The sequence below is a fragment of the Ambystoma mexicanum genome, chromosome 6p, assembly GCF_040938575.1.
Source record: "Ambystoma mexicanum isolate Mex_15411 chromosome 6p, UKY_AmexF1_1, whole genome shotgun sequence".
Taxonomy (NCBI): domain Eukaryota; kingdom Metazoa; phylum Chordata; class Amphibia; order Caudata; family Ambystomatidae; genus Ambystoma; species Ambystoma mexicanum.
Genome location: NC_090935.1, coordinates 1,259,097,232 through 1,259,119,404, shown reverse-complemented (window position 1 = coordinate 1,259,119,404; position 22,173 = coordinate 1,259,097,232).

The following is a 22,173-nucleotide window of genomic DNA, read 5'->3' as shown; positions in this document are numbered from 1 at the left end:
ACATATTGAATTACATAACACATAGTGCTGAATCCATAATAAAACAGCATAAAAACAGACAATAAATATTGAGTATGTACAGGTAAAGTGCATGATAACACCCCCCCACACCTTTGTCTCTCTCTTCTTTCCATTTGTTCGGGTCCCCCCCTACAATTGTTTTTTTTCTTTTGGGGGACGACAGCATTTGATGCTCACCCCGCACCTCAGGGTGCACAATTGGTTATCATGCACTTTATCTGTACATACTCAATATTTATTGTCTGTTTTTATGCTGTTTTATTATGGATTGAGCACTTTGTGTTATGTAATTCAGTATGTGTACAATAAAGATTATCTGATTTTATATTATCCTTGACCTGGCCTATCCCCTCATTGGTCTCTCAATCATAAGTGAATTACTGTCAAAAAGTTTGCATGCATGGCTGTATTATGCTGCAGTGGTTGTTGCCAGGGCCTCTGGCCTCCAGCCATGCACCCAAGACTCTAGGCCCTGGCCACAATCACCGCAGCATAATACAGCCATGCATGCAAACATCTGCCCACTTACCACAACCCACAAACATATCACAGCCACCTGAGGCCCTGTCCACTTATATACACATAGTATTCCAGTACATGCAACCAGTCAGCACACTCTTGAATCCAATAAGCTAGCCCACTAAGGCCTTGTCCACGTTTATACACATACCATTGCAGTACTTTAACCAGTGGGCACACTCTTGCACTCTTGAGTGCATACCCTCCCGCCAATCACCCAAAACAATAGTAGCTGCTCACAATTACCCCCACTATATGCTGTATCATACAACCAAAAATCTCGACACAGTCCAACAAACCACCTGTCACACACCCTGTCCACTTTTCTACACATACTATTACACTACTTACAGCCTGTGGACAAACTTTTGTTTGGGTACATGGCCTCCAGCCATACACTCAAGGCTCTAGTATCTGCCAGAAACACCACAGCATAATACACTCTATACAAACCTCCTCATATCATCTACATTCCACTCCCCCACCCTAATAATTCCTGTCTGTAGTCACCACAGAAGCTGCTCGCCCGAGGATCTACCCGCAAACTGCTGCTGTGTCCGTGGACACCGCGAACACAGCATGGTCTTCTTCCACATAAACAAATACATCATATAACCCATCTTTCACTCCCCCACCCTTTCCAGCCCCTCTTCCCACCAGCAGATGCCCCAAAATCTGTTTTCAGCCCTGTTCGGTGCCACGCTATCCGCAGATATCCGCGGATCCAACATGGCGGGAGCTTCAGAAAAATATAATGCACATCACGCTTCCCTCCAAACAATCAGCATGCACGTTGTGTGTCTGCGGACAACACGGTACCCCGGGGCCAATCAGAGTCCTGTTCGCGGAGTGACCAGGGTAGCGGGTCTGCGGAGCAGACCTAGATATCACTAATTTTCCTACATTTTGCCTGTTTTAAAAAGAACTACTGAATGGATTTTCACCAGATTTACAAAAGCACACTTTTGTAACCAATCCGCCGCTCTGGCTGTAAATTTGGTGACAATCCGTCCAGCCATTTGGGCTGTAGACATGAACAAAGTTTTTTCCCATTCAATCTACGGAAAACAAGCAATTTTGGGACCCCTTCTATAACTTTGCCCTCCCTTGACGAAACATCACCAGACTTACCAACAACATTCAGAGTGGGCCATATACTTTGTCTTCAAAGTTTGGTCAACATTCTTCCGGGGTGAGCGAAGTTATAAGCCCCCCAAAAAGTGCTCTTCCTATGAGATGAGCAACTTAACCATAACTACAGGGCCGCTACCTTAATCTACCCAGTGTTCTATGTCATTCTCTGGGTCTGGTGGGTGAATTGCATTGATGCCTGGAGCGTGAAGGCGTTGTTCTATTACAACCATGTGTGGCATGTCAGGGTCGACTGTTTGGATCGCACTATGCTTTATACGGTAAGGTGCACCCTGTATCCCAATTGATACCATCATTATTGGGCTGATAGGCATTGCTTTAGCACAGCACCAAAGCCCCAGCTGGCAGGTACAGACAGAAGATCACCAATGCAAACACGATCACAGGAACCTGTAGTTTCACGATCAACCCATTCCAAGATGGTGTCCAGCAAAAAAAGGTTGTCGGACCGTCACTGTTCTGTATGCCAGCTTCTGTTTGTGTGTGAGTGCCAAGGGTGTGCATGGCCTCTATTATGTTGGCGAGGGACCTGTTCTCTGTATCATTAGGAGGTGCGCAGGTGCAAGTGGAATTGCCAACTTTCTTGCAGACCCCTCCTTCCATGGCCATGAGGAGGTCAAGCACATATTGGTTCTGCAATGTCATCAGCCGAATCGGGTGCATCTCAAACTTCATTGCAATGAGGTCTTGTTCAATCTCATTGGCCAGCTGGATGACTTCCCAGTGCATGATCTGAAGCCATTTGGCTTTTGCAGCAGTTTGTACTCCAGGTAACAGTAACAATTGAAAAAACATGTCTTTCTTGCTGTATACTCGATATTGCTCTGGTATTTCTTTCAGTAACTGTGAGGAATCTTGGGATAGATAGTTGGATCTTTCTCCACAATGTTTTGGTGTTTCTTCTTTTCAGGCAGGATACAGAATATAGGCCGCTGCAGCAGCACTGTGGTGTGGACATCGGTGCTGTTGTTGGGGCTGACATGCCACCGGGTCCCACTATCAAGTGTTCTTCAGCGACCACCAGGAGTGCCGAGTGGAACGAGGCCAGCAAGCAGGTGCCCCTCCATAATGGCAGGAGGTGCAGTTATGCCTGCTGGCTGCACACCCAGTAGGTATCCATCGTTGCCGCTGTCCCTTTCTTGAGGTCTGAGATGTATAATGTCTTATTGCACCTGCTGTTAGTCCCCACAAAGATGCTCCCTTTGTTGAAAAAACATAGTTCATACTCTTCCTGCTTTTGCACCTTCACAGGTTCCTACATTGCCTCGATCCACGTGAGTTTTACCACATGCTCATTCCAGTACCCACTGCATACAGCATTCATGTTTTGTACCATTTCTCCGAACACTTCAAGTTCTCCTGCCATGCAGCTCATTGTAGTTTCCTGCCATCTGCTTGCCACAAACTTCACCTCTTCCAGCTTTATGTACATTCTTTGTAAGCACTGCACACTTTTGCGGTTTTGGGCCCATTGCAGTTGATCAGGGTCCATTATTTCGAGTCGCATGCTTCGTGCCTGGAAAGTGCTTTACAATCTGCACAAAGTCAGAGGAACTAAACATTGAGCCTCCAAAATTCGGAGTTACCTGCAGCATTAATACCTTGGGGGCTCCCAATGCGTGTGAAATCAAGGAACAGACATAACAGCTCCCATTAACCTTCCTTTTACCAACAGAGCTCATGTATGCGTACTATTATTTACCTCCGGATGGTGCACATCTTCTTTTGTATCTAACCGCAGGGTTCGGGACTAATCGTACTTGGACTTTCTAACTTGTCTTTTAAAACATTTTGAAACAGGTACCATGCGGGACACTAAAAAAGAAACAAACATTTGCAATTATGTCTGAAAACACATTAGGAAATAATGACAACATAAGTCATTTTGCAAGCTTCCCCATGTGTTGCTGGGTGATAGATGCAGCATTAGCAGTTGTATTAGGCTTCGTATCAAGGACCACGGCCGCTGTATTATTAATTTCAGTTACTTCGTTTGACAGTGATACATTTGCAGCATTATCAAATGTTAAGGAACCATTAGTTAAAGAACCATTATTTAAAGACCACTAGTAATGTTTGCAAGTGTAATCCCCCCTTTTATATGACCACCCGTTATAAACGTACATCCTAACAGGGTAATTCATAGAATTTCGCAGAAAAGTGTCGCAAGCGGCTGGTGCAGAGTGTCCGCGTGCGATTGTCTGCGCCAGGCACGTGCGCTAAAACCGATTTCCGCGCACAGCGTATTCATGGATTTTAGGCTCCCAAACCAGCCGTGGCGCAGAGTATCGCAGCGACCCTGCAGCAGCGCCAGTAACGCCCCCAAGAACGCCCTCGCGCAAGGAAAAGCCATCAAAATCGCTAAATCATTGCAAAGGGCTGCGCTAACCCTGGACCAGTTTACAGGGCTGCCAAACTAGGAACGCAAAGCGGGTAACGTGCATATCAGGGGTACGCGTGAAGTTATACACGCGATTAGCCAGGCTGCCAGGGTACGTGTATTTCAGCGGTGCGCGGGAAGTTCAACACGCGATAGTCCAGGGAACGTGTATTACAGGGGTACGCGGGAAGTTCAACACGCGATTGTCCAGGGAACGTGTACTACAGGGGTACGCGGGAAGTCTTACATGCGATTAGCCAGGGCACGTGTAATACAGGGGTACGTGGGAATTATCACACGCGATTTGGCTGGGTACGTGTATTACAGGGGTACACGGGAAGTTCTACACGCGAATCGGCTGGGTACGTGTATTACAGGGGTGCGCGGGAATGATCACACGCGATTTGGCTTGGTACGTGTATTACAGGGGTGCGTGGTAATGATCAGACGCGATTTGGCTTGGTACGTGTATTACAGGGGTGCGTGGGAAGTTCTACACGCGATTGGCCAGGGTACGTGTATTACAGGGGTACGTGGGAATTATCACACGCGATTTGGCTGGGTACTTGTATTACAGGGGTACACGGGAAGTTCTACACGCGATTCGGCTGGGTACGTGTATTACAGGGGTGCGCGGGAATTCTCACATGCGATTTGGCCAGGTACGTGTATTACAGGGGTGTGCGGGAATTATCACACGCAATTATGCTGGGTGGGTCCTCACAGGTGTTCCCTGTGCACCCTCCACGGCCCCAGCAGGCAGCCCACAAAACAGGGGACTACCCTGCACACCTGCTCATGTCCCCCTGCATCCCCAGCAGTGCAGGGTCACCCTCCACCAGGCCCCCACTCATGTCTCCCACCACCCCCACCCCCCAGCAGTGCAGGGTCACCCTCCACCAGGCCCCCACTCATGTCCCCCTGCACCCCCACCCCCCAGCAGTGCAGGGTCACCCTCCACCAGGCCCCCACTCATGTCTCCCACCACCCCCACCCCCCAGCAGTGTAGGGTCACCCTCCACCAGGCCCCCACTCATGTCTCCCACCACCCCCACCCCCCAGCAGTGCAGGGTCACCCTCCACCAGGCCCCCACTCATGTCTCCCACCACCCCCACCCCCCAGCAGTGCAGGGTCACCCTCCACCAGGCCCCCACTCATGTCTCCCACCACCCCCACCCCCCAGCAGTGCAGGGTCACCCTCCACCAGGCCCCCACTCATGTCCCCCTGCACCCCCACCCCCCAGCAGTGCAGGGTCACCCTCCACCAGGCCCCCACTCATGTCTCCCAACCCCCCACCCCCCAGCAGTGCAGGGTCACCATCCACCAGGCCCCCACTCATGTCTCCCACCACCCCCACCCCCCAGCAGTGCAGGGTCACCCTCCACCAGGCCCCCACTCATGTCTCCCACCACCCCCACCCCCCTGCCACCATGGGCAGCCCCCACCAGGCCCCCACTCATGTCTCCCACCACCCCCACCCCCCAGCAGTGCAGGGTCACCCTCCACCAGGCCCCCACTCATGTCTCCCACCACCCCCACCCCCCAGCAGTGCAGGGGCACCCTCCACCAGGCCCCCACTCATGTCTCCCACCACCCCCACCCCCCAGCAGTGCAGGGTCACCCTCCACCAGGCCCCCATTCATGTCCCCCTGCACCCCCACCCCCCAGCAGTGCAGGGTCACCCTCCACCAGGCCCCCACTCATGTCTCCCACCACCCCCACCCCCCAGCAGTGCAGGGTCACCCTCCACCAGGCCCCCACTCATGTCTCCCACCACCCCCACCCCCCAGCAGTGCAGGGTCACCCTCCACCAGGCCCCCACTCATGTCTCCCACCACCCCCACCCCCCTGCCACCATGGGCAGCCCCCACCAGGCCCCCACTCATGTCTCCCACCACCCCCACCCCCCAGCAGTGCAGGGTCACCCTCCACCAGGCCCCCACTCATGTCTCCCACCACCCCCACCCCCCAGCAGTGCAGGGGCACCCTCCACCAGGCCCCCACTCATGTCTCCCACCACCCCCACCCCCCAGCAGTGCAGGGTCACCCTCCACCAGGCCCCCACTCATGTCCCCCTGCACCCCCACCCCCCAGCAGTGCAGGGTCACCCTCCACCAGGCCCCCACTCATGTCTCCCACCACCCCCACCCCCCCAGCAGTGCTGGGTCACCCTCCACCAGGCCCCCACTCATGTCTCCCACCACCCCCACCCCCCAGCAGTGCAGGGTCACCCTCCACCAGGCCCCCACTCATGTCTCCCACCACCCCCACCCCCCAGCAGTGCAGGGTCACCCTCCACCAGGCCCCCACTCATGTCTCCCACCACCCCCACCCCCCAGCAGTGCAGGGTCACCCTCCACCAGGCCCCCACTCATGTCCCCCTGCACCCCCACCCCCCAGCAGTGCAGGGTCACCCTCCACCAGGCCCCCACTCATGTCTCCCACCACCCCCACCCCCCTGCCACCATGGGCAGCCCCCACCAGGCCCCCACTCATGTCTCCCACCACCCCCACCCCCCAGCAGTGCAGGGGCACCCTCCACCAGGCCCCCACTCATGTCTCCCACCACCCCCACCCCCCAGCAGTGCAGGGTCACTCTCCACCAGGCCCCCACTCATGTCCCCCTGCACCCCCACCCCCCAGCAGTGCAGGGTCACCCTCCACCAGGCCCCCACTCATGTCTCCCACCACCCCCACCCCCCAGCAGTGCAGGGTCACCCTCCACCAGGCCCCCACTCATGTCTCCCACCACCCCCACCCCCCAGCAGTGCAGGGTCAACCTCCACCAGGCCCCCACTCATGTCCCCCTGCACCCCCACCCCCCAGCAGTGCAGGGTCACCCTCCACCAGGCCCCCACTCATGTCTCCCACCACCCCCACCCCCCTGCCACCATGGGCAGCCCCCACCAGGCCCCCATCACCCCCACCCCCCAGCAGTGCAGGGTCAACCTCCACCAGGCCCCCACTCATGTCCCCCTGCACCCCCACCCCCCAGCAGTGCAGGGTCACCCTCCACCAGGCCCCCACTCATGTCTCCCACCACCCCCACCCCCCTGCCACCATGTGAAGCCCCCACCAGGTCCTCACAATCCCCAATCATGTGCGTAATGGTCAGCCTCCACAGCCAAAAAGCCCTACCAAGTAACCCATTCACCCACATGGAAATGAAAACACATGTTACACCCCCAATGTTCATGAAGCAAATGAACCCATGTCCGTCACACACAGATTTTGAAATTGAATGGGAAAACACACAACATGACATGCATGAAACCAATGAGATGAAACCACACAGTGAACAATGGAAAAAAAAATGTATTGGACAAAAATACGAATGGTAAAGAAAGAAAAATAACTACAATGTAAATGTGAAAAAATAAGCTGCATGTCCGCATAAAAACACAAAAGTAGAAAATCAAATCCATAAAATTTTGTCCAAAGTGAAATGTAAAAACTCTCCATGCAACAACGAACTATGTACAAAAATAACAAGGGTCCATCATCACAACTGAACTAAGGAAACCTCCTAAAAAACCTACCTAAATATCAACTATATACAAAAAGTGGAGCAGTGTCCGTCGACTCCAAATCATAAGAAAAAACAAAGGAAACCTAAAACTAAAGAACTATATACAAAGGCGGCGGGCAAGTCCAGCGGCTCACTCCGTGGTGTTCCGGGCCAGGGCATCATCGAACTCCTGTTCGATGTCCCGGAGGCGGTCCAGTTCCATGGCCCCGAGGGTCCGCAGGGACGACGCCGTGTCCTCCTCCAACCCCCTGCGGATTGCCTCGAGGCACTCGGCCCGCCTCAGGGCCCTCCGCATGGAGTTCTCCGCCCTGACCATTGTGAGCCGCGCCTCTTCCGCCCGCCGCCGCTCCGCACCTATGGCGTGGCCCAACCGCTGCCACACGGAAGACACTCTCTGTCCTGGGTCCTCCTGCCCTCCGGCCGATGCCTGCCCCTCCGATGTCGAAGGCCCCGAGCCTTCATGGCTCCCACCATGTTGCTGCTGCTGCTCTGCCTCTGCCCGTGCACTGCCTCCTGCTGCCTGCACATCCTCCGCCGGCTGGGGTGCAGTTGTTGATGTGGCCACCCCTGCTGGACGTCCGACTCCCGACTGTGGCAGGGATGCCTCCTCCACCAGCCTGGCTGCACTGTCAGAGGCAGCTCCACAGGGCACCCAGGTGACTGATGGGTGGGAAGATGGCACAGAGGACGACTGGCGCGTAGGGGGTCCAGTTGAGGAGGGGGTCGGAACAAGCCCCATCAGACGGAGGAATCCGGTCTGGGTGACCTGTCCCAGCAGGCTGACGTGGTCAACGAGCCATTCGAGATGACGTGCAGTCTCTCCATGAAAAGACTGCAGGTCACCTCGCATGGCCCGTTGACGCAACGCCACACCAGCCAGGACAGGCTCAACCCGGACCTGGATAGCCACGTCCGCAGGCAGAGGAAGGCCAGTTGACGTCAGCTCATCCCCTGCCTGGAAACGGGTCTGGACGTAGGCATCCCTGCTGGTGCAAGATGATGCAGGGACAGGATCGGGGACAGGATTGCACACAGGCACCTCCGCGGCGGCCTGTGCTGCCTCCTGTCCCTGGTCCTGGACTGCACCACTAGCACCAGTGGGATCCCCACCTCCAGACCCCGTCTCTGGTGCTTGCACGGCCTCCTCCTCCACCAGACCCCCCACCAACCTGGATGACTCCGTGCCATCTTCCCCTGTTGGGCCCTGTGGGGTCCCAGCTGCCCCTTCTGCTGCCGAGGAGTCCAACTCCAACCTCCGCCTCTTGGACCTCCCCCCGGCAGCTGCGGCCTGGGACGCGGCACCGGACTCCTCACTCCCCGACGAGATGACAACACGGGAGGGGAGCCGGGCCTTGCGTCTCCGGCTGGCGGTCGGATCCCCGCCGCTGTGCTCCACAGCACCTTCTCCGCCCTCTTCATCAGTTGACGCTGCAGACAGGGAGAAACAAAACACAGGCATCAGGGAACTGTACAATGGACACATACACACATGACAGTTGCACATGAGTGGCATTGGCAAACCTCAGACATGTCATCACAATCCCCAACACACATGTCATTGCAACTCGCACACATGAGCCATACCACAGCCATATCGCAACTGCCACCACCATCCATACACATACAACAGCATGAGCAGCCAAAGGTGACCCAGACATCACATGCAACACAGGAAGTGCACCACACATGTACACACACCACCACACTTGCATGCATGTGTACACCTCTGCCAAGTGTCGCACTGTTCAGACGGGCATCCATGTCACATCTGCCAATCAGGCTTACACATACCGCAGTCACATGCATCCATGTTGCATCACTGTTGCACCCTTGTCAAATACACACACATGCACATGTACACAGTGCTCATACATGCAGCCCAATACAACATACATGCGTGACATCACGGACATGTCTACTTACATACACATACATACAAACATGTGTGCACGCACAACTGCATTTGCCATGCAAGCCTACACACACAAGCACCATCCATGTCTCACACATTACAGCCCTCGCATGTGTCAGCCCCACGGCCATGTACACCCCCACCCATACTCGACCCCATACAAACAGATGTGCAACCTGCACAATACCGAATAATCACCACACGCACTGCTCACAATCAGGATGCATGTACACTCACCGCTCGACTCCAGACGGGTCTGCTTCTCCAGGACCTGGACGTGGAGCGCTGGGGATATGCGTTCCAGGACCCCCATCTGTTCTTCCGACAAGTGGCCCCGGCGCCCCTTGGCATCCGCTGCCTTCAAGAGGCGCCGGGCCTTGTTCAGGGTCCTGGACCTGAAGTCCTCCCAGCGCTTCCTGACATGTTGTAAGTCCCGGACTGCCACCCCCTCCGCGTTGATGGCAGTCACGATGTCAGTCCAGATCCGAGTCCGTCCTTCCTTGTCGGCGCGGGAACTTCCGAAGAGGGCATCATACTGCCCCAGGACTTGCTCCACCAGGACACCAACTTCGGTGGCACTGAAGCTGGTGCCCCTCTGCCTCTCTGGCCGGGGGTTGTCAGTGGTCACAGATGGTGTTTGCCCCGACATGACAACCCCAGAGGCAGGAGTGGGTGGGCAACTGGGTCCTGGGGCTGGGCTGTGGAGCGATGGAATTCCAGTCGGGAGTCTTCGGTACCAGCAGGGGTGGTCACAGCAACAGCACCCCTGGCTGATGTGCAGGCAGCAAATGGCAGTGCACGTGGGCAGCAGGCAGTCAGGCAGCAGCAGATGGTAGGTGGGAGCGTGCTCGGGGCTCTGGGGGGCAGTAGTTCGGCCTTCTGGGCAGGAGCGTGGTCTTCCGTGTGCTTACGCGTGGCCAGCTTGGTACGGAGTGATTTTGCACGTGAAAATCCTGCACGTCAGCGTGAAAATCGAGGAAAGGCCCTTAGCGCGTAAGCGCGTCAGCACGCATACGCGATTCTATTGGACCAAAGGCCCTCAGCGCGTAAGCGCGTCTGTGACGTGACCCGCACGGGTGTTTCCCACACAGCACGTGATGACAGAGCACACGTGGAAAGACTGCACGTCAGAGTCTCATCGCGTGTGATTGGTGGAAATGGCCCTACACGCAGAAGTGACAAAGCGTGTAATTGGTGGAAATGGCCCTACACGCAGAAGTGACAAAGCGTGTAATTGGTGGAAATGGCCCTAGCGCGTACACGCCGCGTAAGTGACGCTGGACGTGTGGGCCTGTATAAAAGGTACGCGTAGAACACCACTTCCTTGTACGTGCTTTTCGTGGAGAGCGAGTGGGTGAATTCTGTACTTCTTGTCGTTTCACACACGATTTACTTCACGGCGTTTCAAGTTCGTATTCCCTGTTACCTCTGACAGCTTTTTCTCTTCTTTCGCTTTTACTGGTTTACCTGGGCCTGTTCCCTCAAACAGTGTTCCCTTCTACTGTTGTCCTGTCTCCTCAGACAGCGTACAAATCTTCTTTTGGCGGGGGTGTTGCCAACCAAACGTGCTCCTTTTACACGCTCGTTTACCAGGCAGACGGTGAGTCACGCACGTATCTAACATCTGTGCTTGCCCCGTGTGTAGCCTACCCCTTCAGAGGTCATTCTAGGCTGCGTGTGACACGCATACGTTCATTCTTGTGTTTCTGGGTGCCACAGCGTAGTGCAGGTTTTTCTTTCTGCACACGTGGTCTAGGAGGGGTTGCGTGCACGTCATCTCCCTTTTTTGGGCCTCCTGTGCGTTGCGTGACCCGTCATCTTTCCCCAGGGGTTACATTCAGCCTTGCTAGAGCACTAGGGTACAATTACCATCTGGTACCCAACCCCTTTGACCCCCAATTGCCCAGGACAATAGTCTACATCCACTCCCATACGCACATTAACATCAGTGCCATGGCTGGGAGGCGAGGATTCCGTAAGGGTGGCAAAGGTGGAAGAGCCACAAGTGGTGGCCGTGGTGGATCCGGTAGGGGACGTGGTCGTAACTTGCAGGGTGAGCCTGTCCCCCCATGTGTGGAGGACCAGTCACGGGCACCCATAATCCCCCCCCCCTACCCCCCTCCCATTGAGGCTGATGTGGCTGACACCATCCATGCTCAGCCCTTGTTGGACCAGCCCATTGTGGCACCAGACCTGGCTGACTCCATGGCTGACTTCCAGGTCAGCAGGGCTACGACACGTGCGCTGGTGCACGTTGATGCCATCATGCCACGTGGATCTGGGGCAGCAAGGTCATCTGCTGCACCAAGGAGGCAGGGCGGAGAGGCTGCAGGGGCAGCTGCGGCTCCATCCACCCCAGCCCTCACACACCCAGCCAGGACAGTGTCGGTCCTAGTCCATGCTGCTGACATTCCCCCTGACACCATCACACTAGAGCCAATGCCTGCACCAACTCCCATGCTGAGTGTGCAATCCCACACTCCTGATACAGAGTCCACCAGGGCTCCTGCCCCTAGTGTCCAGAGCGGCGCAGGACACTCAGGATCACCACCACCTTCCAAGCGGAAGAGGAAGAGTGCTCGTCCGGCACAGGCTGATGCCCCAGACACGGCTACACAGTCCGGCCCGTCCAGGAAGCCCAGCTTCACGGATGACGAACTGAATGCACTTGTCGAGTATGTGTCCGGACATGACAACGAGATGGTCATTGTTGCAGGATCCAAGACCACACCTGCACAACGCCAGGCACACTGACAGACCGTTGCGGACATCGTAAGTGCCCTTGGAATCGTGAGGCGCACAGCCAATGATTGCTATAAGCGCTGGAATGACCTAAAGCGCAGGGCAAAGAGTAAGCTGGCCTCAAGTCATGCCGCAACTCTAGTGACTGGAGGTGGGTCTCCAGTAGTAGACATGGAACTCACTCCACATGAGTCAGTCGCTGGGACCTACGTCACGGAGGAACAGATCCAAGGCGTGGGAGATCTGGCTGATTATGAGGCATTGTCCGGTGAGTGCACATGCATGTGTGTGTCATACATGTGCATGGTGTGTGTGTGAGGGCTTCTGTTTGTGTGCCAGGTGAGAGTGTGTGCGCCTGAGTCATATGGGTCAGCCATGTGCTTCATGCAATACTTCCTGCGCAGCTGCATTTTGCCATAGCAGTATCCCTTCTGCCAACAGTAGACATCTAGCCCAACTGCACGCCAGTTGCCCTTGAAGTGTCACCTTGCCACAACATATTTGCTTATTTTTCACTGTTCATTCAGTCAGTTTGTTTGCATTCCACCACTTTCACTAGGCATGTCGCTGTCCACTAGTCACATGTCTGACATGGGTATGGTAAAGTGGAGTGACTTTGTTACCTGGATATCATTTGTACACACATGTCCCTGTGCAATTGGACCATTTCAGACTGGCAGCTCCAGGTGAAAAATCTGACCTGTTAGAATTAGAAAAGCAATTACATGCGGGAACTGGACTGAATGAATAGGTGCTGCCCTCCTCTCCATCTTCACTCATTAGCAATGGTACATGCCATCTGTGTGATGGCATGTGTGTTTCACCTGGCAATCACAGGCCAATGTGTGATGCCACTGCCAGGCAGCATGCAGAAAATGTGTTCATCTTCCATCTTGGTGTCATCAGTGTGTGCCATTTGCCTGCACTTCATACGCAGTGAGGGTGCATGCATGGGAGGGTTTTAGTCATGTGGGACATGTGACAATCAAGTACTGGTTCTCTTGCTTCTCAGCCCTCATTGTGTGCCATGGTGCTAATGCCTGTTTCCATTTCTTTGTTTTCATGTCTTTGCAGGGGAAGACGCTCCTGATACTGCTGGGGTTGTGGAGATGGTGCAGACCCAGGAGGGGTCCGAGGGCCGACCAACCACCAGTGAGGGACGTGGTGTGGTGGTGGGGGAGAACCCACAAGTGCTGCAGGTCGTGCTCTCAAGGGGTGTCTCTGGCTGCACCTCCCCCGAGCTGTACTCAGGTGTTGATTCGGATGAGACCTACGTGCCGTCGCAGGTGAGTGTTCCAGGGAGGGATTCTGTTCTGTCTCACCCACCTGCACCAGGGTCAGAACCCTCCATGGGGATGTCAGTGTTGGCAGCTACGCCTTCGGTGGTTACGGATGCAGGGTCACACTCCGCGACATCTGATCCTGTTCCTGGGCCAGCAGATCAGAGGGGGAATGCAGTCCTGCAGCCTCAGGCAGTGCTGGCACAGCAAGGCGCAGTTCGCCTTGCCCCAGACAGGTGTGGTGCCCGCCGACGTGGTGGCCGTACGCCACCCGGCAATACCGCATGGGAGCAATCCATTTTACGGTATGGCAACCCAACAGGCTGCATCATCCGAGATGATGGCTCAGGCCATCGATAGGGTGGCCACTTCCATTGTCCCCCCAGAAAGGCTGATGGAGCGACTAGAGCAGGCAACCGACTCCATCTGCCAGTCACACAGGGAGGACATGTTGGGGTCCAACAGGGACAGGCGGGCGGCACTGGCGACTCTGCAGGAGGCCATCTCCATTGAGTCCCAGATCCACAGGGAAGCCCTGAGGCAGGAGCTCCTTCACCTCAGGACGACTCTTGTTGAGCTTGAGGCTTCAACACACCAAAGGACAGAACAGCAGCTGGAGCGTCTCACCCGTACGCTCTCAGCTGAGATGCAGGCAACGAGGGCGGAGGTCCGGGCATCCCGTGAGTTGTTGCATGGGGACCTCCGCACACTCATCCTCCAGAACCAGACCTACCACACCCGCATGCTTGCAGCCATGGAGGAGCAGACTAGGGCCTTGCGTGGGCTGCCTCCCATAGTGCAACCACCTCCGGATGCAGCTGCACAGGGTGATAATAGCGACAGCAGTGATACTCCCACAATAGGGTAGCCGTGTGGGCCATGAGCCCATGGAGGTGTTTTATCTTCCCAGGATCCACGCAGGTGGGTTCTGGTGTGCATCCTGTCCTCGGACCTCCTGGGTGGCCTCCCCAACCCCCCCGGGCCCATCAATGGCCATTTTTGATTGTTTCTTATTTTTATTTTTATTTTGATTTCTTTTATGCCTTGTGAAGGCCCGGCGCCTCGTGGAGGGGGGCCGGGGCCGCATGAGTTCCATCCAGATGAGGGTCCTGGAACGTGTACGCCCAGCGCTCCACGCCCAGATCCTTGAGAGGGAGGCCGTCTGGAGTTGAGCGGTAAGTGTCCAAGCATTACTGTGTGAGACAGGGCATGTTGCGGTGTGCTGGTTCTATGATACTTGCCTGTATGTGTGCCATAGGCCATGTATGCATGTATGTGTGCAGGGACATCATGGTAATGCATGTGCGACCAGTGATGTGTGATCCACATGGTTGTTGCATGTGTTGAAATGCCGCATGGGGAGCCCTATGCAGATTTTGAACATGAGAGCATGCCAGTCTCTGTACCTGGACATGGGTGGGGGTGAGGGATGGGTGCTGATGCCAGGTACATATATGGTAGCCATGTCTGTGTGCCTGTCCTGCGTGTCTGTGACTTGTGCATGCCATGGATGCATGACACATGTGTGTGACAATGCACAGATTCAGTGAAGCAGCCAAATTACCCTTGTATCCGCTGTGTTTGGTGTGTTTGGGGCCAGATGGATGTGACTGAGGTGAAGTGTGTGCATGTGTTAGGCATGAGCCATGATGCATGTGAGTTACATATCATTGAATGTTTCAAGAGTCCATTGGACATGCATGGAAATGTCCATGGCATGCACCATGCCTGTTACTGTGTGTGTTTTGCCTGGACTGACCCATGTGTTGTGGAGGGACAAGATGGAAGTGTACTTTGACAGTGGTGCTCATCTGCTATTGCTTCCTGTCTAGGGGACCATTGTACAGTGCCCTGATGCTTGTGTTCTTTGTCTCCCTCTACGCAGCGGCTAGTGAAGAAGAGGGCGGAGACGGCGCTGTGGAGCAAGGCGGCGGGGATGCCCCCACGGCTGCAGCGGAAGGGGTGGGTGAGCCCCCACAGGGGCCTGCTATGGTGGGAGACGGTGAGGAGCCATCCAGGTTGGTGGTTTGCACAGAGGAGGAGGAGGCCGCCACTGGGGCACACATGGGGCCTGGTGGGGGCATCCCTGCTGGTGCAAGTGGTGCAGTCCAGGGCCAGGGGCAGGAGGCAGCACAGGTCACCATGGAGGGGCCTGTGCATGTTGCTGTCCCTGACCCTGTGAGTGCACCACCATGCACCAGCAGGGATGCCCCGTCCCAGGCCTGTCCGCAGGTAGAGGGGATGTTAATGTCACCTGACTCCCCTCCACCTGCGGACGTGGGAACCCCTGGCCGTGCAGAGAAGGTCCTGATTGGGGTCGCGATGCGCACGGCTGTGATTCGTGATGCCGTGCGTGCTTCCCGGGAGGAGCACGCACGTCATCACGAAGTGCACCGTGCCGACGTGGCCCAATTGGGATCGGCCATGTTCGGGGGTTTCCTGCATGTGTTGGCCAATGTGGCGGCCCTCTCCTCCTCTGTGCACGCTATCCACCAGTCGTTCCCCTTGCCGTCTTCCAGCCCAGATGCCACCAGGGCCCCCTGTGGACCTGCCCCGACCAATGCAGCCAGCTTGGTGGGGATCCCATCCCTGCCACAGTTGGGAGTCGGAGGTCCAGCAGGGGTGGACAACACAGCAACTGGACCCCAGCAGATGGAAGATGTGACAGCATCATCAGGCAGGGCACGTGCACGACGGCGTCGGTGGTTTCCATCAGCCTGGATGCCGTCGTGCTGGCAGAGGCAGTGGCGTCGGAGGCAGCAGCGGGCTCGACGTGGGAGGCATCATGGCTCGGGGCCATCAAGATCAGAGGGGCAGGCATCGGCCGGAGGGCAGGGCAACCCTGGGATGGTGGTGTCTTCCGTGTGGGAGCAGTTGGTCCAGCGGATAGGTGCGGAGCGGCAGCGGGCGGAAGAGGAGCGGCTCGCCATGGTCAGGGCGGAGTTCTCCATGCGTCGGGCGTTGAGGCGGGCTGAGTGCCTCGAGGAAGCTCGCAGGGAGTTTGAGCTGAATATAGGGTTATCCCTGCGAGACCTCGGGGCCAGGACAGAGTCCCGCCTCCAGGACATCGACATGGAGTTCGATGATGCCCTGGCCAGCAACATCAACAAGTGAGCCGCAGGACTTGCCCGCTGCCTTTGTATATAGTTATATAGTTAGTTAGTGTTAGGTTTCCTTTATTTGTTTTTATTATTTTGGACCGCTCGGACAATGGCCACTTTTTTGTATATATTTTTTTCATTAGGTAGTAGTAGGTTTCCTTTATGGTGTTGGGCTCATGGACCCTGGTACATTCCTGTATTTAGTTTGTTTTTTGATGGAACATTTTCTTTTTTTCATTATTGTGTTCACCATGTGGAAATGGTTTTTCATTCTTTTGCTTCTACTTGATATTGCTTTGGTCAACATTTGTTTTTGTATTCCTTTTTCGTTTTTTGATTTTTACTTTTGTTCTCCAACATGGACCATTTATTTTATTATCCACATAGTTGTATGTTTGATTTGTTTACTTATTTTTAATCTTTAATACATTTTTTATTTTTACTTCCACTTGTCTTATTTTGTCTTTGGTTTCATACATGTCATGATATGGGTTTTGACATTCACTTGCAGCCATTGTGTATGTGTGTGTGACGGACATGTGTTCATTTACATACTTCCAACCCTGGGTGAGCTCACTCTCACTCCCCTCAACGGGTTTCAATTCATTCTCATTAGTAATTTGTATTTCTTCATTAAGTAATCCACCATTTCTGTTGTAATATTTCCAATATTTCAATTGTTTATTTATTCCTAACCAATCAGTGTTTCAAAATTATTGCCAATGCATTTCGGACATCCGTCCATCATCAGGGCTATCAACACTATTTGTTATCAATCAATAATATTTACAACACCATGACCCATTCCCAATGATTCACCCAAACGTGAAATCGTAAAGTAAATGCATGCACATACCCGGTTAAAGTTGTGTTCCATCATGGCGTTCACATCAATACAACAAGTCGAAAAAATATACAAAAAACATCCATTATAGATCATTGTTAAACCTCATTTCACAGTATAATATCATGATATACTTAACGCTTTTCTACCTGTTTGGCTTTTCGTCCCCAGAGTATATATTCACCTCTGTTGCCGGTATCCTTATCTAGCGCGTATCCTCTGAAACAGATATTTATATATATGTATAACTACTTCCTTATCTGTGGTCCCCCTCCTTCAGTATTCCCACTTAACCTCCTCTTCCGTTGTGCTTACCTTTACTCTCCTGCTCTTCGTACGCGACAGCTATTCCAAAAGCAGCTCTCGCCACTCGTACTAACATTTATCAACACTACTCATTCCCGCGCATGCGCGCCGCTGCGTGCAATGCCGTAATGTGTTTCACTAATCTCCTCCGCGCATGCGCGAATGTGTCTTTTCAACTCTTCAGAAATATTATACATATATCAGCTCGTATATTTATCTGTTATTTCACTGAGTTCACTGTTAGGCAGCGATTAGCTGCCTTACGTCCCACAGGGAAATTAACCCCTGCGGGATATACTGTGAACTCCAACATTAGACACATTATTACAATTGGCTCCATTATTAAGTAGTGTTAAACTGCCTTAAATTCCACAGGACATAAATTTCAGCATTTTTATCAGTCATGATTTTTCTTTGCATTTAACAAATCTTTCTTATGTAACACACATATTTTTCATCATAGAAAACACATAAAATTCAACTCCTCATTAATGCCCCCTGGTCTCAGGGAGTCAAGCCGGTCGATCCAAAACGATTCTCGTTGATTCAATTTTCTTCCCAAATCCTCATGTGCGTTGTTCTGTCTAATGTCCTCCAAGACTTGAATCCTCATCTGGCTGATGTTGTGCTTCATTGTGTTCCAATGTCTGGCTACTGCCGAATTCGGATTGTTATTCCGAATACACGATCTATGTTCGTTCCATCGCAACTTGCCAGGTCTCTTAGATTGTCCAACATAGTAGATGCCACACGGGCATTTAATACTGTATATTATGTTCGAGGTATCACATGTCGCATATCCCTTAAGTTTTATTTTTTCACCTGTACGAGGGTGATCAACTGTATCCCCTTTTGTTATAAAATTACAATTACTGCAATGCAAGCAGGGATAAGTTCCTTTTCTCAATGTGTCCAATGCTCTCTTTTCAGGTCTCGTTTTAACCAATCTGTCTCTCAAGTTTGCACTCCTCTTGTACGCAAAAGTTGGTAATTCCCTGAACAAATGTTCAACTCGCATGTCATTGGTCAGTGTACTCCAGTTCTTCTTGATTACACTCTTTACCTTGTTGCTTTGTACTGAGTAACATGACACATATACAATATTTGGTTCCTTCTTCTCTCTCCTTGTGCCACTTACTGTAGGTTCCATCACTCGTTTTTTAGCAAATTCTATCTCCGCTGGTTTATACCCTCTTGCTTCAAACCTCCTCCCCATGTTCTCAATTTCTACCGCGCATGTTCTTGGATCATTGACAATCCTTTTTACTCTCATCATTTGACTGAAGGGCAAATTTCTAATTAGACTCGGTTGGTGAAAACTTAGTCGATGAAGTAAGTTATTTCGATCTGTTTCTTTTCTGTAGATGCTGGTCAAAAAATTATTGTTGTGAATACGTATTTCTACATCTAGGAAGTGAATTTGCGTTCTTGAGGTTTCTTTTGTGAATTGTATACGTTGATCAATGTTGTTGAGATAGGTGAAAAAATCATTAAAAGATTCCTCTGGGCCATTCCATATTCCAAAGATATCATCTATAAATCTGACCCACATTTTTATATAATTTCTCCATACTGCATGATCAAGTACATATTCCTTTTCGAATTTGTGCATGAAAGTATTTGCATATGTGGGAGCCATTGAGGCCCCCATTGCTGTCCCAGATTTCTGAATGAAAAATTTATTTCTATATTGAAAATATGAATTTTCAGATATGAACTGTAATAATACCAAAATAAATTCCTTCATTGCTTTCAAATCACCTTCTTGGAGAAGTAACCATTCTATTGCTTCTAGACCCAGGTTATGTGGAATAGAAGTGTAAAGGCTCTTCACGTCAATTGTAAACATAATTGAGGTTTCTGTAAATACATTTTTCTCCAATATTTCCAAAAAATGATTAGTGTCTTTAATGTAGGTATCTGTCTTTTGTATCAATGGTTGCAAAAACTGGTCAATGTATTGGCCCAATGGCTGTAGTACACTGTCTACTCCAGAAACTATCGGTCTGCCTGGTGGTTTTGTGAAACTTTTATGTATTTTAGGTAGCGTGTAGAAGTTCGGTATTCTTGGATATTTATTTGTGAGAAAAGATCGTGTTTTGGCACTTATCCATTCTAATTCCTCTGCTTTCCCCAGAAGTTCTTCTAAGTTCTTCATTATCTCAGTGGCACACTAATTGGGTGGAGGCACGCGAGAATATGTCCTTTGAAGATATTGAACAACTTACGAATGTAAGAGCTGAAACCTTAGGTTTCACATCGGCAGAAGCCGAGGCAATCCTGACACAAATCAGTGATTCAACATGGAAGACAAAAACAAATGATCTTGATCCTACGAGAAGAATAAAACAACTGGAATATTTGATCCGTAAGGAAATTAACAGAAAGCTTCATGCAATTACTTTAGGACGTTACTATAAAAACCAGAGAATCCCTAGGGGACTAAGAATTAATTTGAGACCTACGTTAGACCTACGTTATGTAAGGAAGACAAAGAATTTGTGCGCAAATGGGAGGCAATTCTGAATAAGTGCTCGCTAGATTTAATTCTTTTAACGATTCAAGAGCTCACCAAAAATGTTAAAACCTTAAACGAAGAAATAGAAGAAATAGAAAAAGAATTGTGTACAGTGATTGGCAAAGAAGAATTAGGAGCAATATTGGTTGACATTAACCATAAACTTGAATCATACAAAAGTGAAATTGAATCCAAAAAAGTGAGGAAATTTCGACGGGATACTTATGATTATTTGAATGGAGAAGTTTACACCTGGATGGATAAATATCAAACCCCATTCCAAAAGAAACAACACCAGGGGAGTACAGACAATACCTCCAGTACGGATTCTGAAGATTCTAGAGTGAGACAAAGTACAGTGGAAGGAAGGAGGACAATAGAACAACAAGCAGAACCTACCACATCTGCAAGAGAGTCTAGAGCAGCCCGGCCTTTTTTAGGACGAGAGACAGAAGGAAGAGAACGAGACGAGGGAAAAGAAAAAGGAAGCCAAAGAATAGAGACCCGGGGAGCGAGACAGAAGAAAAGTTAGTTGTGAACATATCATCCAGAATACTAACCAAAAGTGAAGAAATGTTACTTCAGAAAGGGCTCAGTTATGTACCTACGCATAGCACAACTTTATTTGAGACTAAGATTGATTTATTCAAATTGGTGAGAAAATTAAAATTAAAAGTGTTTTTTGATGAACTCGATACATCACAACTTAAAGAACAAGACCCAGAGGAACTACAAGAGTTTAGAAAGAAAAGTAATTTTATGCCACCCATAAATGTACCATCCATCGATATTTTTCATCGACAAGTACTCAAAGATCTTAAGAAAGTGTCATTCAAACGGAAGGGATATGGAAATTTGAAACCAAATGAGTTTAAGTTATTGAAAGATTTATATGGAGATAACAAGATAACTATACGCCCAGCGGATAAAGGAGGAGCACTTGTAATAATGAACAGTCAAGATTATCATGACGAATGCATGAATCAGCTCAGAAACACGGATGTATATTCTGAGCTAGATAATGACCCAACTATTGAGATAATGAAGAACTTAGAAGAACTTCTGGGGAAAGCAGAGGAATTAGAATGGATAAGTGCCAAAACACGATCTTTTCTCACAAATAAATATCCAAGAATACCGAACTTCTACACGCTACCTAAAATACATAAAAGTTTCACAAAACCACCAGGCAGACCGATAGTTTCTGGAGTAGACAGTGTACTACAGCCATTGGGCCAATACATTGACCAGTTTTTGCAACCATTGATACAAAAGACAGATACCTACATTAAAGACACTAATCATTTTTTGGAAATATTGGAGAAAAATGTATTTACAGAAACCTCAATTATGTTTACAATTGACGTGAAGAGCCTTTACACTTCTATTCCACATAACCTGGGTCTAGAAGCAATAGAATGGTTACTTCTCCAAGAAGGTGATTTGAAAGCAATGAAGGAATTTATTTTGGTATTATTACAGTTCATATCTGAAAATTCATATTTTCAATATAGAAATAAATTTTTCATTCAGAAATCTGGGACAGCAATGGGGGCCTCAATGGCTCCCACATATGCAAATACTTTCATGCACAAATTCGAAAAGGAATATGTACTTGATCATGCAGTATGGAGAAATTATATAAAAATGTGGGTCAGATTTATAGATGATATCTTTGGAATATGGAATGGCCCAGAGGAATCTTTTAATGATTTTTTCACCTATCTCAACAACATTGATCAACGTATACAATTCACAAAAGAAACCTCAAGAACGCAAATTCACTTCCTAGATGTAGAAATACGTATTCACAACAATAATTTTTTGACCAGCATCTACAGAAAAGAAACAGATCGAAATAACTTAC